General features: G+C 38.4%; 1 protein-coding gene across 3 annotated transcripts in view; it reads right to left on the bottom strand.

Moving 5' to 3' along the window:
• The window catches only part of b3gat1b (beta-1,3-glucuronyltransferase 1 (glucuronosyltransferase P) b), a 25,046-nt gene extending 9,814 nt beyond the window's left edge, over positions 1 to 15,232 (bottom strand). For 2 of the 3 annotated variants that reach the window (XM_051401311.1, XM_051401312.1), the window contains exons 1-2: positions 14,713 to 15,231; positions 1,054 to 1,307 (exon numbers count right to left, since the gene is read on the bottom strand). The gene's annotated coding sequence lies outside the window, so the exon portion shown is untranslated. Of the gene's footprint in view, positions 1 to 1,053; positions 1,308 to 14,712 lie in introns of all 3 variants that reach the window. The other variant, XM_051401314.1, reaches the window with a different exon arrangement.

The raw sequence follows: 15,232 nt of genomic DNA, 5'->3' as shown, positions 1-15,232 counted from the left end.
GACGGGTGGAGGACCGCGCCAGCCTCACTCAGCACTTAAAAAGATCGAAAGCTTCTTACTGTGTGTTTAAAATGTATGGCACAGCCCATGAAAACTATAAATAGGTATCTCTTGATACATCTCAGATTCACGTCTTTTAAATCCTGTCTCAGCTGGGAAATCCATACTAATGTTGTCTGTGCTAATGACAGTAAAATGGCAAAGGTTGCTAGGGGCTATGAGGCAGATACAAACTGAAGGCAGGCAGAGATCACTGTGCAGAACAAAAGACAGATACGCCTATACTGTGAGATCAAGATAGATAGCTTCAATGATGCTGACCCACAACACTTATGCACACCTCTGCATTTTGTTTCTGCACATTCAACCTCCTGCCTATTAGCCATGGCTTTGACTCTGCAAACTGTATCCAGGGCAAACCCTCATTACAGCAAAACGGCTCCATGCACATCCTCCAGTCCTGCAGGCAGGTGGCGGACAGAGTCACAAAAAAAAAATGTCATACTTAGTTTAATAGTAATGTCAGATAGAAATGTAATTTCTGGTTGCAAATAAACTCACCACAGAGAGAGATTATCAGGAACTTTGGGGAAGTGCATGTTAAGATTTTCTTTAATTAAATCCTCATTACTTCTATCTGAATCCAGTCAACTGTTATTAATCCCTGTGCATGTATCTGAATACGATAGACAGCTGCAGGCAATCTGATGGGTTACTGTTACTGATGTTTGCATTGTCCCTTTCAACTGGTCGGAGATGTAAAGGTTGAGCCTGGTGCCTTGGTGTACGGCTCGTTTGGAATTCTAATATTCAGGTGCTTTGGGATTTTAGGGATGAGCCTCTGAAATAGTTTTTCACTTCAGTACCTTTTCGTCTTAGCTTCTTTCCTTCAGGTGCTGCTCAAGTTTTGTGTTTTGTTATGCCAAATGCAGCAGAATGTCCCTAGTAAATGATATAGCCTATTTGAGCATTGACTCTCAATTAAATTAACTGTAATACAATGTTAATTTAATTAATTCAATAAGAAAATAAAAAATAATAAAGTGTACTTACAGAAATGAGTGATGATCCACCTTTGCCATAGAGATTAATCCTGTTAATGATGAAGGGGCTGATAATGTTGCCAGGCCTTGATGTGTCAGCTGTGATGAACGGAGGGATCCATCAATTCTTCCTGGGGTAGGACAGCGTGTTTGGTGCACATATGAGCAGCAGAGTTGGGGTGACAACTAGCGGATTTCGTTCACAGCAACCGGTGGTGGGTGCTATCCAATCCTCGGATAGGGTCGCGTCCTCAGTGCCAGCCCCTGTAGAGACAGAGGAGGTCATCCCTCTGGAAGAATGCTGCTTCTCATTGCAAAAACAAAGGCTGGGATTGTCAAAGCTGATGGCAAGGGGACGGGGCGGAGGGGTAGCCATGGCTGGAGGAATCGGGACAATAGAATAAATCACATGAAAAATGTCACAGCCCCACAAATGGAATTCTTACTTGGGAGATGAAGTGAGATTTGAAAATTGAGAGAGCCATGCATAACGTGGGGGTTGTTTATCTGAAGCATAAACAGCTATAATCACATGGTCCACTAGACAGACAGTAAGGGCATTTCTATTCATTTTGCTTTCATTTCCTGACAGGCATATGAAAGGAGTACATTCTGAATGGACTCTAGTGCTTGAAACTAATAATGGGATAGGGTAAAAATATGCCGCAGGTCTAAAGAACTCTACAGATGAAGCAGCAGTGTGAAAGGCAGAACACATCAGTAATTAAGGAGCTAGTTATAATTTGGCATGTGACAAAGTGCAGCGGCTGTAAATGATGCTGCCTACAGCAGGTGGTTTAGATGAGTGACTATGACCTTTCCAGCATGTGGAAGATTAGGCCAGTTGGAATAACACCTACTGTATTACTTTCATAGAAATGTTAATTTGTATATCAGCCAATAGATGTTTCCCATGTCAGACATGACTTATCACTGCAGGGAAATCACATTTAATGCTGCACTCACATCATATCGTTCAGAACATATTAGGAGCACCATTCATGCCAGAGTCTGACTTGTAATTCCGATTTAGAGATATTGTGAATTTCTGACAGTGATGATATCTCCCACTTGGTGAAAAGAATGAAAGAAGAAAGTTTCAACAAACCACTGGCAACACAGCTGTAAAACCACTATGTATAAAATCCAATATTAGCCCTGATAGAATCATTTCAGCCAATTTAAAAACAGTTGTGAGCTGTTTACATCTGGTTTGACATGTTAATGAACCACTACAGATATGTAACGCACTAATAGGTGCTAATTTAATTTTTATCTAGTGTGACAACATGGCTAGCAATGGTGTGCATGAGTCAGAATAACAGGAGGTTTTTCTGTTCTTCCTATTCTGCCGATATTGCGTGAATGCAGTATTACTACGATTAATGATGCTCTGTAGCATTTAAGTGTTACATTAAGCCCTTAGTAAGCCAGCATGCACAATACCACAGAACTAGCACTTCTGAATGGAATTCCGACCATCATTAATATTATGAGTCTTATTCATGTTATTAGTTACATCTGTGTTGTCAGAATGTACGTAAAGAGAAAGAACATTTACTCAGCAGTTTCCCAACAGTTAGTATTGTGTTTGAAGGTATTTCAGGAAACCCCACAATTAGATGATATTGTACCAAAATCTAATATGCAGCCAACAGTCTCCCACTTGAACAGATCATTGTTGGTGCTTTAAAGTTTAAACCATTGGTCCATCATTGATGCTGAATGGGTGAGTGACTACAGACTCTACCTGTATTGATTCCAAACATATGTCAACGTAGAGCTTCCAGCTGCAAAGCCAAAAATATCTACCCTTGACGAATCTGACGAGCTTATGTTTCATTCGATATCCACATATTTAGGTAAATGCAGCATGGCGGATGACACCATCGTCACACAGTCTGATTCTGTTGGTTAGCTTAAAATAAAAGTTTGGCACAGGCAAAGACTGGAAACATAAGAAAACAGCTTTTAACAAAGCTGCCTAATGGTAATTAACAAACTTTACAAGGTGGATTTCGTCACCTTTGGACAGAGCCAGGCTAGTTGTTGTGCTGAGCCTACTGGCTGCTGGCTACTTCATATTTACTGTATATGCAATGTTAAAGAGGTCACACAAAATGATGAACCAAGAATGAATTATTAACCTTCAGCTTTCTTCAGCTCTACTCAGCTTTTTAGTTTCTATTAATTCATTGTTTTAGTTTTCCACCGTGAAAATGTAACCTACTGTTTATAATAATAATAATAATAATAATATAACGTAATATATAATATAATAATAATATATCAAAGCTGTGTATTGTTTTGAAGCTTTTCTGCCCCCAAGTGATTAATAAATCAATCAGTGTGAATGTTAAAAGACCAGTGTGGCATCTAGAGATGAAGTTGCAGATTGCAACTTCCTGAACACCACTCGCATCCATATTTGACAACCTTGGAATAAGAATGGGCTGAAATATAAAGGAGAAACGTGAAAGGCCCTATCTAGAGTTAAATAGGTTTGTCTGTAGATGTATTATATTATCTATAGAGTATATGTAACAATTCACAAACATAACCTAACCAAGATGTTTTTTGTGCCTAACCCTAACCAAATCCCAACTAATAAGTTGTTAGATGTTACAAACATGCCATAAACTATGGTGAATAGATAGTCCTATGTAGGAGGATTATCCAAATAAAGTGGAACCAAGTTAGCATGTATCTAATGGAATTCTGCTTCTTTCTAAAGGGGTCAGGGAACAGATCAGAGTGCCAGACCTGAAATAGTATTCGTCCTTACACTTCAACCTCTACCTCTTCTGTTTACTTCTCTAGTCCTGCTTCCTCTCAACCTCAATGTCCTGTTTTTTCCTTGAATACCTTGGGCACCATGATGTTTTATCATTACCCCAGTATCAAATCATTCAAATCAGTCATCATCAGTATTTTTTTTACATATGATACGTATGCACCTGATCATCAGTTTGGGTTCTCGTTGTCTGAGTCAACCTTATTTTCCACAGGAAATATGCTGTTTATTAATGCATATGTTTGTGGGGAGCAGAATAAGATGGTGCTTATAAACAGCCTTTTATAACCAAGAGTATTAGCAGTGTTATGATCTGCAGTGCTATTTGAAATAATGTGTGCATGTAAACAGATTAATTGTAAAAGAATAACTGCTCTCAGCTCAACACCTCTTCTCTGACTGGTGTCTTTGTGTCCAGCAGAAATCCAACACCTGCAATCGACCGACGGAAATCATTTCTAAACAACTTGTCGTATGCTGCCTTGTCCTCACATGACACCCCAAAGAAAGAATATAGCAGGATATTTGTTGATAAAACATTTTTAGTGAGATAATATAGACGTTTTGACTCGAAAAAAAAAAGTGGGATAATTTTGCTCATTATTACATCCACTATGTAAGAATGTGACAATATCCGCTGATGGTTCTCCTTGTGCGTTCACTTTTCTGTTACTTAATGACTTCCATCAGTCCATCAATATTCTGTCTGCATCTGTGCTGAGGCTCAGAGAAATGCCATTCAGTGTTTGACAGACGGGTGATTAACGAGACGGTGATGCAGTTTCAAAAGTGTCACATACAGAAGAAGTGTAGGTGTGCTGTTAAAATGCAAATCATTAAAATTCACATTCAATTAATGGATCCTTGAACTGACAGTGGCAATACTGATCTGTATGTGATGAAAACACTGTGAAGCATAACTCCTGTATTTTCCAGTGCGATGGGTCCTTTGAAAATAATCGGGGTGATAATTAAAGGCTTTTCACTGCAGTGGCTCTATCTCTGCAAGTGTAATTTTTCTCACTTTGTATTTTGTAGATAAACATCTTGGTTTACACAGAATATGATACAACATGATACAATAAGTGTTGCTTTTGGAACTTGGCTTCAGTGTTGTTTGAGAGGTCAGGAGGGCAACTCATATCATGTGAGCTTCACTACTTTTGGCTTTCTTTGGCACATTAAGCCTTAACATTATTCCTTTCTTTGTAATTCAAAGTATGGGTAATTGGCTTTGCTAGAATTTGGTCATAAATCAAAGTATTGGACAAAATACAATTTTGAGCAGATGGTGGCGCGACACCAAATGTCAGAAGATTACCAATATGATTATAATTCATCCTGACGGGTACATGGATGTGTGCACAAAATGTATAGCCAATAGTTATTTCACAGAAAATATCAACCTGATGGTAAAGTCAGGGGATCACCAAAGTCAGCAGATTTTACCTTCTGGGCAGCATGAGTGTCTTTACCAAATGTCATGGCAATACACCCAGTAGCTGCCGACAGAGCCAAGCTGCTAGTCAAGCTGATTTAACACTGATACTTAGTGTTGAGGGTAAATATTGCGTCTTCTGAGTACATTCAGTGACGCTCAAGATTCTCATCTGGCACAATATTCCTCCCATTCCACCACTCAACAGTAGTTGAGTATCTTATCTGTCTAAATAATTATTGAATTAACTTGTCAATCTCAAACTAAACGCTTGCCTTCCTGTATTTTGGTGCAGCATTGTTTCGACTACATCCTTTTTTTCATAAGGAATGATGATGTTAAGGTAAAGGAACAACAAAGAAGCAGAAGCACTGAGGTGTTGATGACCTAATCTCAGAGTCGATGGCAACAAGGTTACCACTGTAACACTGATGACAGGTTTGACACTGATCTCAAACATCTTGATATTTAGGAATTGTAGCCAAGCCACCTTCAACGCATCTGGTGCAGCGGCATCATGCTGATTTCAGTCTGACTTTGATCATGAATGCAACTTGTAGACATTGTAGAGCCCTCCGCTCCACACCTTCTACTCCTCCTTACACACACACACACACTTGCTGCATAAAAGTAGCTTGTATTCCCAGCATGTCATTTGTCAAGAGGACGCTCCAGAATGAATGAATTTGAATTCATTATCAGTAGTCATCATGCACTCAGCAGCCATGTAAGATGTTTGATATTTGGTGGTCAATACACTTTCATGGTTTATGGATGAAATATGGGTAAATTCCATCAATATAGAGTCAAACTGCCATAATACCTGAGAAATTAAAAAAATATATAGTGCGTAAGAGTTAGGTAAATAATTTGATATGTGGGCGTATGCAATTACAGCTTTCTACTGTGAAGATGTTTACAAGTACAGACGGTGTGAAGTCTAACATTTCAGTGAAAGTGTTAATGAGTACCAGATAGCACTGTGGCAACAATGCATTTCACAGCTCCGACAGAGAAAATCTTCCCACTTACAGCACAGTTTGCTTTTGCAATCAAGATCTTCTTGGGTATATATTGGCTTAATAAAAAAAACAACAACAGCTCTGGAACCATATACAATATAATGCGCCACAGGAACATCACTGTATGTGTATTTTATAGCACATCAGGTGAGAATGAGAAAAAAAAGTGCTGGATGTGGTTTTGATCAGCTAGCTGTAACATTTTATTTTTGGAATAGTGGTAAAAACAATAATTTAAAGTGAGACTATGCAGCTTTTGAGGGAAGAAAGAACACATTCTCTCATACAAATAAAAAGGTGAATTCATAACACACATTTGGTCAATTCACAAATTGTCCGTACAAATACAGGGGAATTGACTTGACTGAATGCTATCAGACTTATTTTTTGCAACCAACAGAGTTGCCCCCTGCTGGTTGTTATAAAGACATAAGACACTTCTGCTTATCTTCACATGCCAGGCAGCTCTGTCCATGAACTATATACTGTCAAGGGTTAAACCAGAAGACAGAGAGAAATGTCAGAATGTGTCTGTATTGGTAGGAAAATGACAATGTTACACTTTTTAAATATTCTCTCATCATTGCATACTGTGGCAGCCTTGAAATACAGTCTTAACAAAACATAATATCTTCAAGTGATTTACTCAACTATTCGAATTAAATGTACATTTAGATTCTGGGTTTAAAACTGCTCCTTCCTGTAGCTATCAGAAAGAACCTGAATAGCTGTGTTGGTCTGGCCAGTAAAATCAGGAAACCAAATCAAATTCAGCTCACCGACCTCTAATAATAAGCAGGTGAGGAGTAAAGAGTGTGTCACACTGAACTGCCCCGACTCTCTTCACACATGAGGACTCCCATCTTATAATAATAAAATCCACTGTCATGGTCAAAGCTATTTCATGGTGAAATTTATAGTTTGTTGTTGTTTGTTTCACAATTTTACATATTGCTCAGGTGAGAATCATACTGTAACTAATTCAATAAATGTAAAAGTTTTTAACTTCATATCAAATTTGTATCATTTATTTCATAACATTAATTAAAATGAACCCACATACACCCCAAAGTCATCATGGGTACTATCTGCACCCATTATTATCCTCTGGCTTTGGGTATGAGCAGACTATAATCTATTTGCTTCATGTACTAGTCTGAGAATAATTTAATCAAGCTGTTCCCTCAGTTAATATTCCCATTTCTTGCTATTTTGCATACTGCATTTGTTGATGGAGGAAAATAATTATGTGCTTGTTTCCCTTGAGGCAATCAGCATTCATCAAAATTCATGTCTTATCGCAATATCAATTCACTAAATATGACCAAAATCAAAGTAATAATTATATAAAGATGCTTATATGACCACGTCGTAATTGCTGCCTTCTTGTGATTCATTCAAATCAGCGTCCAGAGGCGATGACAATCAGTTCCATCAGAAATCACAGTGTACACACTATTGCTGAGCACAAGTGTAATATTCTGCTGGGCATGTAATTAGCTTAATCCAATTATTCTTATGATCAAAGTGAGAAACAACGACCCTGTGTAAGCTGTCGCAGTTAATGGAGCAGCTTCCCATTTTGCCTTGAAGTGACAGCAGGATATTCTTCTTTCTACATTCGAATGAAATGGTAATATTTTCACATAGGAGATCAATGCAGTTGATTTAAGGTAGCGAACCATTTTCTTTTGTGATAATTTGTTTTAACTTATTAAAAGGACCAGTGTGATTAACAAAAAGTGTAGATTTAAACGCAGACTTTAAAGCAATCCAAAAAGGGTAACGGGGAAATGTATGGTAACCGCCTTGTTAAATTTGAATAAATTATCTTTCAATCACATTTCACTCATTGAAAGTATTGTACACCCCCACAGAATAAAAATACATTCAAAAGAATTTAATAGAGCTACAGCCACACATACACAATCAGCAACCGCAATCAAGGTTGAAGTGAATGCATGGCCTTGAGTCAATTATATTACACACTGCCCCGCAGCCCCCATTATATACAACCAACACCAATCCTGATTACAAAAACACACATACAGAACACTCACGCATCAATATGTTTACTAGTTTCTCAGTTGTTGAGAATGTTCTTCGGGGGGGGGGACTTTTAAAGTAGTGCAGTAACTTTTAAGTAGTCCAGTCTTCAGCTGAATGCCTCATTTAGTGAAAGAAACGCACACTGCTGCTCTTTCTTTGTTTGTCCTCCACATTCTGAAGCTCCAGCCCACTGACACTGACAGGGGCAGGGGCAGGGGGGTTTATGCCACTGAAAGTCAGTGAGTGGGGCGCCTGGGTAGCTCACCTGTAGAGCATGTACCTGTTTGCCCCGTGCTGGGCCAAAAAATGGCGACATGGTAAATGAAACATTTGAAACAAGACAAAGGGCCTATTCACATTAGAGTTAGAGTTAGAACATTAGAGTTTCACGGCCACTGTAGTTTCTCCTGCACACTTATGAGCCTGAGCTGTATTCAAATAGTTGCAATCAAATCCACTAATCCTTTAAGTTCATTCAGTTTTTACTCAGTCAGTTATTTTGGCCACAAATATTTTTTCTGAGGGTTATAGCCCAGAATGCTCTTGATTTATGATTTCTAGGCTAATAGGATTTAATTAGAAACCCCTACAAAAAAAGGTCAGCCCTAGAAACATAACTGGAGCTACTGCATTTCCATATTATGTGACAGTGTAACCCCAGTTATTTAATTTTTTGTTGTTGTTATGTTATGTGTACTAAATTTGATGGCAATACATCCTATTGTTCAGTCTGGCCATTGAAACACTGCCAATTGCCAAATGAAACACTGAGGTTTGTTTTATTTTGGAGCTTAATTTGAAGTTAAAAATTCCATAATTTCAGTATCTCTAAGTTTGTAGGCTATAGTGAATGTTTACCCATCTGGTGGGAAGAAAGCACTGTATGCTTCTAATACTTGTATTTGGTGTGGTAGACTATTAATGCTGAAATCTGTAACTTTCCTCTTCCTCATTCCTTTTTGCTCCTTTCTGCGTGGTCAACAGTTATATCAGTACACACGTACGTAGACTGGTGTCATTTAAAGAGTGATATAACTGTTGACCACATTGCAAATCAGATTCCCTTCGGAGATGATAATGTTAATCAAACAATCAGTCTTTGTATTAAACACTATGATACCAACTGATTCATTACTTCCTGTAGGCACTCAAGATGTGTAGTAAACCTGGGATCTCTCACTGCTGGCCTGGGGGACCATTTCTGGCCCTCTATCCTTCCTCTTCCTCTGTCAAAAATATAATCTTTTTGTTAATAATTTTTCTAATCGTTTCATAGCAATTTGAAATACTCCATTACATACAATTAAAATTTTTAAAATCTAATTTAAACAATGTATAGCTTATCGTTTGTGCCTTCATTTGTGGTTTGGCTGTGAATGACAAATATGATCTACAATGAAAATATCAAGTATGATGTTTGTAATAGAAATATTTTAAGAATTGTGCTTTCTTGTAGTACTTGAACATTGAGATGAACTATGAGATGACAATACCAGAAGCGGCCCCAACTTTATTTTAGTTAAAGAGCGCCGGTGTAAACAGACACTACAATGTCATTTGTGCAAATTAGACTTAAATATTGTATTTCATTTACCATTACGCTGATAAAAGGGGGTATTTTTACACTCGGATCTCACAGCTTTAGTGGCTGGCTGCTAATGTTCTTTGTCTCAGCACTTTTCCTGGCATCAGTGAACACATGCTTTCAAGTTTTCAACGAGCCCGTTCCTTGATGCTGTGTGCTCTTGGGGCAATGAAGTGATAGTGGAAGCTCCTGCATCAAAGCGTGTAAAACAACATACTCCTCACTCATGTGCTCACAACATTCTCTCCCATTCAGGCAGAGGTCCAATGCCTCCCTCACTTTAAGAAGAGAATGAATCTCATCAAGAATCTGCTATTCTAATCTGTATCTCCTCTAAGCCTGAGTCACAGCTGGGTCGGACATTTGTTTTCATACAGGTGTAAAATGCAGCACAAATTCCAGTGAAATATTAGAGTTATCAATAGGATAGAAGATCGTCTCTAAAGTGAAATTTCCCACTCAACAGGACACAACACAAGTGATCTAAGGGCAAAAGGACAAATATGCATGGATGACTATCAGTTATACTGATGGACAAGTACATTTTATGAAAAATATATTACCAGAAAAATCTGTTTAATCCCTTTCATCCTCGACTGAAGATCAAACCTCAGCCTTCCAATCTGTATAGGTAATAGGTTTTGGTGTCAGGCAATAGTACCACTACATAAAGCTGCGTTCAGACCGACTACAACCCTGCATGAAAAAACGCAGCCCTCTCATTCATTAGAATGAGACCAGTCCGGTGGCAGGGGTGCCAATGCAGACAGATTTGGCAAAAACACAGGATTGTCTGGCAAGCTTTGCTAATTAAACTTTTGCCGGACGCAACATCATCCAGGAAGGCACTGCCATGGCCAATCAAGTGAGTGGATGCACAGTTTCCTGCCAGATGACTTTCTCTGATAAGTCTTGAAGGTTCTGTTCCTCAAAAACCTCCCTCAATTGTGTTGTTTCACATTTTCATGCAAGCATGCTCACAGTGACAATGCTATTATGCTACGTAAGAGTATTAGGGACACATTTAAGTTACTATTTTGCATTTTGAGTCAAAATGTGGAGAAAAAACTTTTGAGATTGACATTGGACATTTTGAGATTAAAGCTAAACTTTAGAGAATAAATCAAACCAGGAGAATTAGAGCATATGGCTGCCTCATATATACACACACATATTTATGTGTGACCTGTATATATGCTGGCATTATACTCAACAACAGCAAGAAAAATGTCCTGAACTGGACTAGAATTTATGTATTAAATATAAATTTTGTTTTTAGAGCAGCAACAGTAACGTCAGCAAAGTTATAAATTCAATAAATCTAAAAAAAATCACCAATCTAAAATGTCAGAAAAATAAATCATATTCCTGACATTGTACGGATGTCATATGATAAGTGTTGCTAGCAGTGGTTGTATTGATGGTTTTAGTTGCTATGTTGTATAGATGGGAGCCTACTGAACAAAAAACGAGTATTGGCAGATTAACTTCATCCATTGCTCGCTTGGGAGGATGCCCGGAGCGACTCTGCGCTGACGCACAGAAAATGGACACACAGATAGATTTGCAAGAGATAAAGGAGTTGACTTTATTCTCTACATTTAGAGTTTATTCTCGACAGTTTGACTTTATTCTCGAAATTCCAAAAAAAAGTCTGTCTTTATTTTTTGTGCTGTTGTTCAGCGTACCATGTTCACTATCCTTTTTTAGCTTATTAGCATTCTAACATGTGCCAATTGGCACTGAACACAGAGCACAGCGATGTCATTAGTTTTGTATTGGACAAATTAAAATTTGACTTGATGGTGGCGAGGGGGGAGAGATGAATGTCCCAATTGTTAACCTTGTGAAACAACATTCAACAACATTCAAATCAACACAATAGACAACTTCCCATATGGGTCTGTGTAAAAAACCATCTGTCACAGTCAGGTCACCCAATATAGTTGTTGAGACTGTTAAATCGCAATTAACAAGAAACTGTAGCTTCTTCAAAAAATAATAATATATAATTAATTAAAATATATGAATATACTATTTATGACACAGAGAATAGTCCCACAGTCAGCATTAATGATACTGTTCCTGTGCAGACTGTACTCTACAAATCCCTTATTGTACATCTGGCATGAAAGATTACAGTTCAGTAGGAACATCAGAGGAGTCAGCATCCGGCTTTGTAGGATGATAGTTTTGCAGGGACCTGTTCTGTGTATTGATCTGCTCATGCAGCATTCCCTCCGCTTGAAGTGAGAATTTGCCTCTGATCTGAACCAGCTTTCAAGTGGGCAAAAACAACCTCAAACAATCTGACTCAAAGACACTTTTTTGTAATGTACATCAAGAGCACAGCAGAGTACGCAGATAAAAAAATGGCAAGCCTGCAGAGCTAGTTCAAAGTATAATGATTTCCTCTTGAATGGCCTTCTGAGCTACCCTTAATTCTGCTGAGATGCATTCGAGATAGGAACTGATGCAGAATCAAAATTGTTGGGAAGGATTTCAAATGCTCCATGAAATAGCCCTCTGATGAATTTCCAAGCAGATCTTAATTCTAGATCAAACTATTTCAAGAACTACTTGTGAGCAATTTGTTAATGAATAATGTTATTTCTATAAAGATAATATTGCAGTCACACAATATAAAATGCTTGACTAACACGGAAGTGACTGCAGCACAGGTTAATGTTTTATACCGGGAACCAACAACAGTTTGACATGCAGCAGAGAAATAGATTCTCTCACTTTCTAAATAGCTTGTTGTTTCATAAAATGTGAAAAACAACACAGTATGAAACACTTGTAACTAACACTTTTTAAGGAGAGAAACGTCTGACTCTCTGGTCCTGGGGGTAGTTTGGGTATTTGTTTTTTTTTTTATATTCATGTGTGACTGTAAGTGAAAAGCGAGACTCAAGGAGAATTTAAAGAGGAGTAAAAAGTTAAGCCGTACAATTTGTCTGTGCAATAGACCAACAAGGGTTTATGCTGGATTTTCATGCCGCTGCTGAATCAACATTAAGAATGCAAAAGTCCATTTCCAAAACTGCAAAGTGTGTAATACGTCACTCTGGCCACATTTTGTAAAGCTGGTATATCAGTAGTATTCTTGGTATTTGCAGCTCGTTGCGTTGAGTGCTTATCAGTAACACTAATTCACAGTTTGTGCCGGGCTGAAGCAACATCCCTAGAATATCCCTCTGTTGGGATCTCAACGTTGGCACATAACGTATAACCTCCATTAAAAGCCCGGGCTTTTATTTGCTTGAACTCACTCTGCCTTTATTCTGAACAGCCTTTAATTAATTTTGCACAAAACTCTCAGTACACATGGGAAATACTGTCAGGTTGTTTTTTTAAAGCAGTATGACTATTGCTTGTATAAAAATTAGAATAACACATCAATTATGAATCATTCACTTGATCATTTGATACTTTTGATACTACATTTGATGCTTGTGGTTGAAAATTAATTGAGGGACTGATTTGTGCAGAATCAAACCGATCTAACGATGTGTCCACATTGACAGAAGGTAAAATGTTTCTGTTTGTGTACGCGATCCAAGCAGCTTAAAACTCCTTCTAGCGGACTTTAAGAGGTTTTATACATCTAAAGATTTCTATAAAATCCAGGCCTCTAATTGAGACTTGCATGTATTTGTCAAAGCCACACCACGCTAGTAGAGGGGACCTGCATCTAATTGGGACAGAGCTTTTAGTTGAAGTTTTAGGGTAAATTGTTTTACTGCTGATCATTTATGGGGTTTATTGTTTTTAGGCAATAGATTTAAGGTAAGACAAAGACACATTTGCTGCTGGTGGGACAATAAAGTTCTATTTAGGGATGCTCAATATAGATTTTTTTCAGCCGATATGATAACTGATAATTACCTGCTTCCCATGGCTGATACTGATAAGATAACTGATAAAGTCTCTCTTTTTTTTGTATAGTTTTTACACCCCTGCTGGCAACAAAAGCTGAGATTTAGTGAGAAAAGACAGAAGATTTAATAACAGTTCACAAAAAATGGTTTTATATGATAAAAAATTTTTTTACCCAATTTCTCTCCCCTTAATATTCTCCTCCCCCCTTTTTTTTTTTTTTTCTTTCGAACTCACTGTTATATAAAAGATACTCTTTGTATCAATAAGTAATGCTAAGGAGTGAATATATTATATATATATATATATATATATATATATATTATGCATTCAACTGCATCTTCATTAGTGTCAGTGTTTTGTGAAAGAAGTGTTAGATAATGTGCTGTTCACTCCAGACAGTTTGGCAGCAAGCTGCCAAAAAGACATCTTGAAGATCATCCAAAGTCTAATTAAAAGATTTACATTTCAGTAGTGCTGAGCAGAGCCAAGAATGACAGGGTTCATCTCAGCACACTAAAGTTTAACACTGACTATAGAAAACACAGATCATATTAAGTATCATATCAGTCTCCTCAACCAGATGTTCAATATTAGTGTTTCACCAATTAGACGAGATTTCCTGCTGTGAACCAAGAACAAATCCGCACTCTAATCTGAATGACACTCAACAGTCTCGTGTAAATGACTTTTATCAGCATGAAAGTTCTCTGTAATCCAGCCACACAGAGAGCACAGGGGTTTGAAAAACTCACCTCTGTTGTAGCTTGTCTCGTTCAACATGCACTATGAGAGCAGACCCAGCAGAGCAGGAAACAAACATTCAGAAAGCATGCCCTGTCTGTCCATACTGCGTATTTCAACAGGCTGACAGATCAAAGCAGAGAAAAGGTTCAGACCTGAACTGTAGACTGGAGCTCAGCATCCACTTCCCTGCGTGTCGCCTTCTCCTCCGCTGCCTCTGCCTCCGAGCTCGAATGATCTCATCGGGGCTGATTTCTCTTTGCTGCCGTTAACGTGTCAACGCTGTCGCTGCCATTCATACATGAATGCTGCGTCCCTGAATGAATGAATGGGCTTTACAGGTGTACATGTCGGGAAAGCACTCCAGAGCTCACGCTGCGCTCCAGTGCTCACAGACTGACTGAGATGTGGGAGAAGAGGGGGCAGCTTATTTTGCACTAAAACCTCCCCCCCCCTCCCCTCCCGTTGCTCTTCCTCTCCCTGTCACTCTGTCTCTCGTCTTATTCCACTTCTTGCTGCCCCTGTTTGGCTCCCACCCGTTCCCCTCGCTCCAAATGAATGCCCTCGGCTTCCTCAATCTTGCTGTTAAATTAATGCCAGTAATTGTCTGATTCCAGCGGGAGTGTGTGAGAGAGACCCGCAGAGACAGCTTGAAGCAAGACCTCTGAGAGTGTA

This window comes from Dicentrarchus labrax, unplaced genomic scaffold (genome assembly GCF_905237075.1).
Source record: "Dicentrarchus labrax unplaced genomic scaffold, dlabrax2021, whole genome shotgun sequence".
Classification (NCBI taxonomy): domain Eukaryota; kingdom Metazoa; phylum Chordata; class Actinopteri; family Moronidae; genus Dicentrarchus; species Dicentrarchus labrax.
Note: the sequence above shows the minus strand (reverse complement) of the source record. Positions and strands in the feature narration are given on the sequence as shown.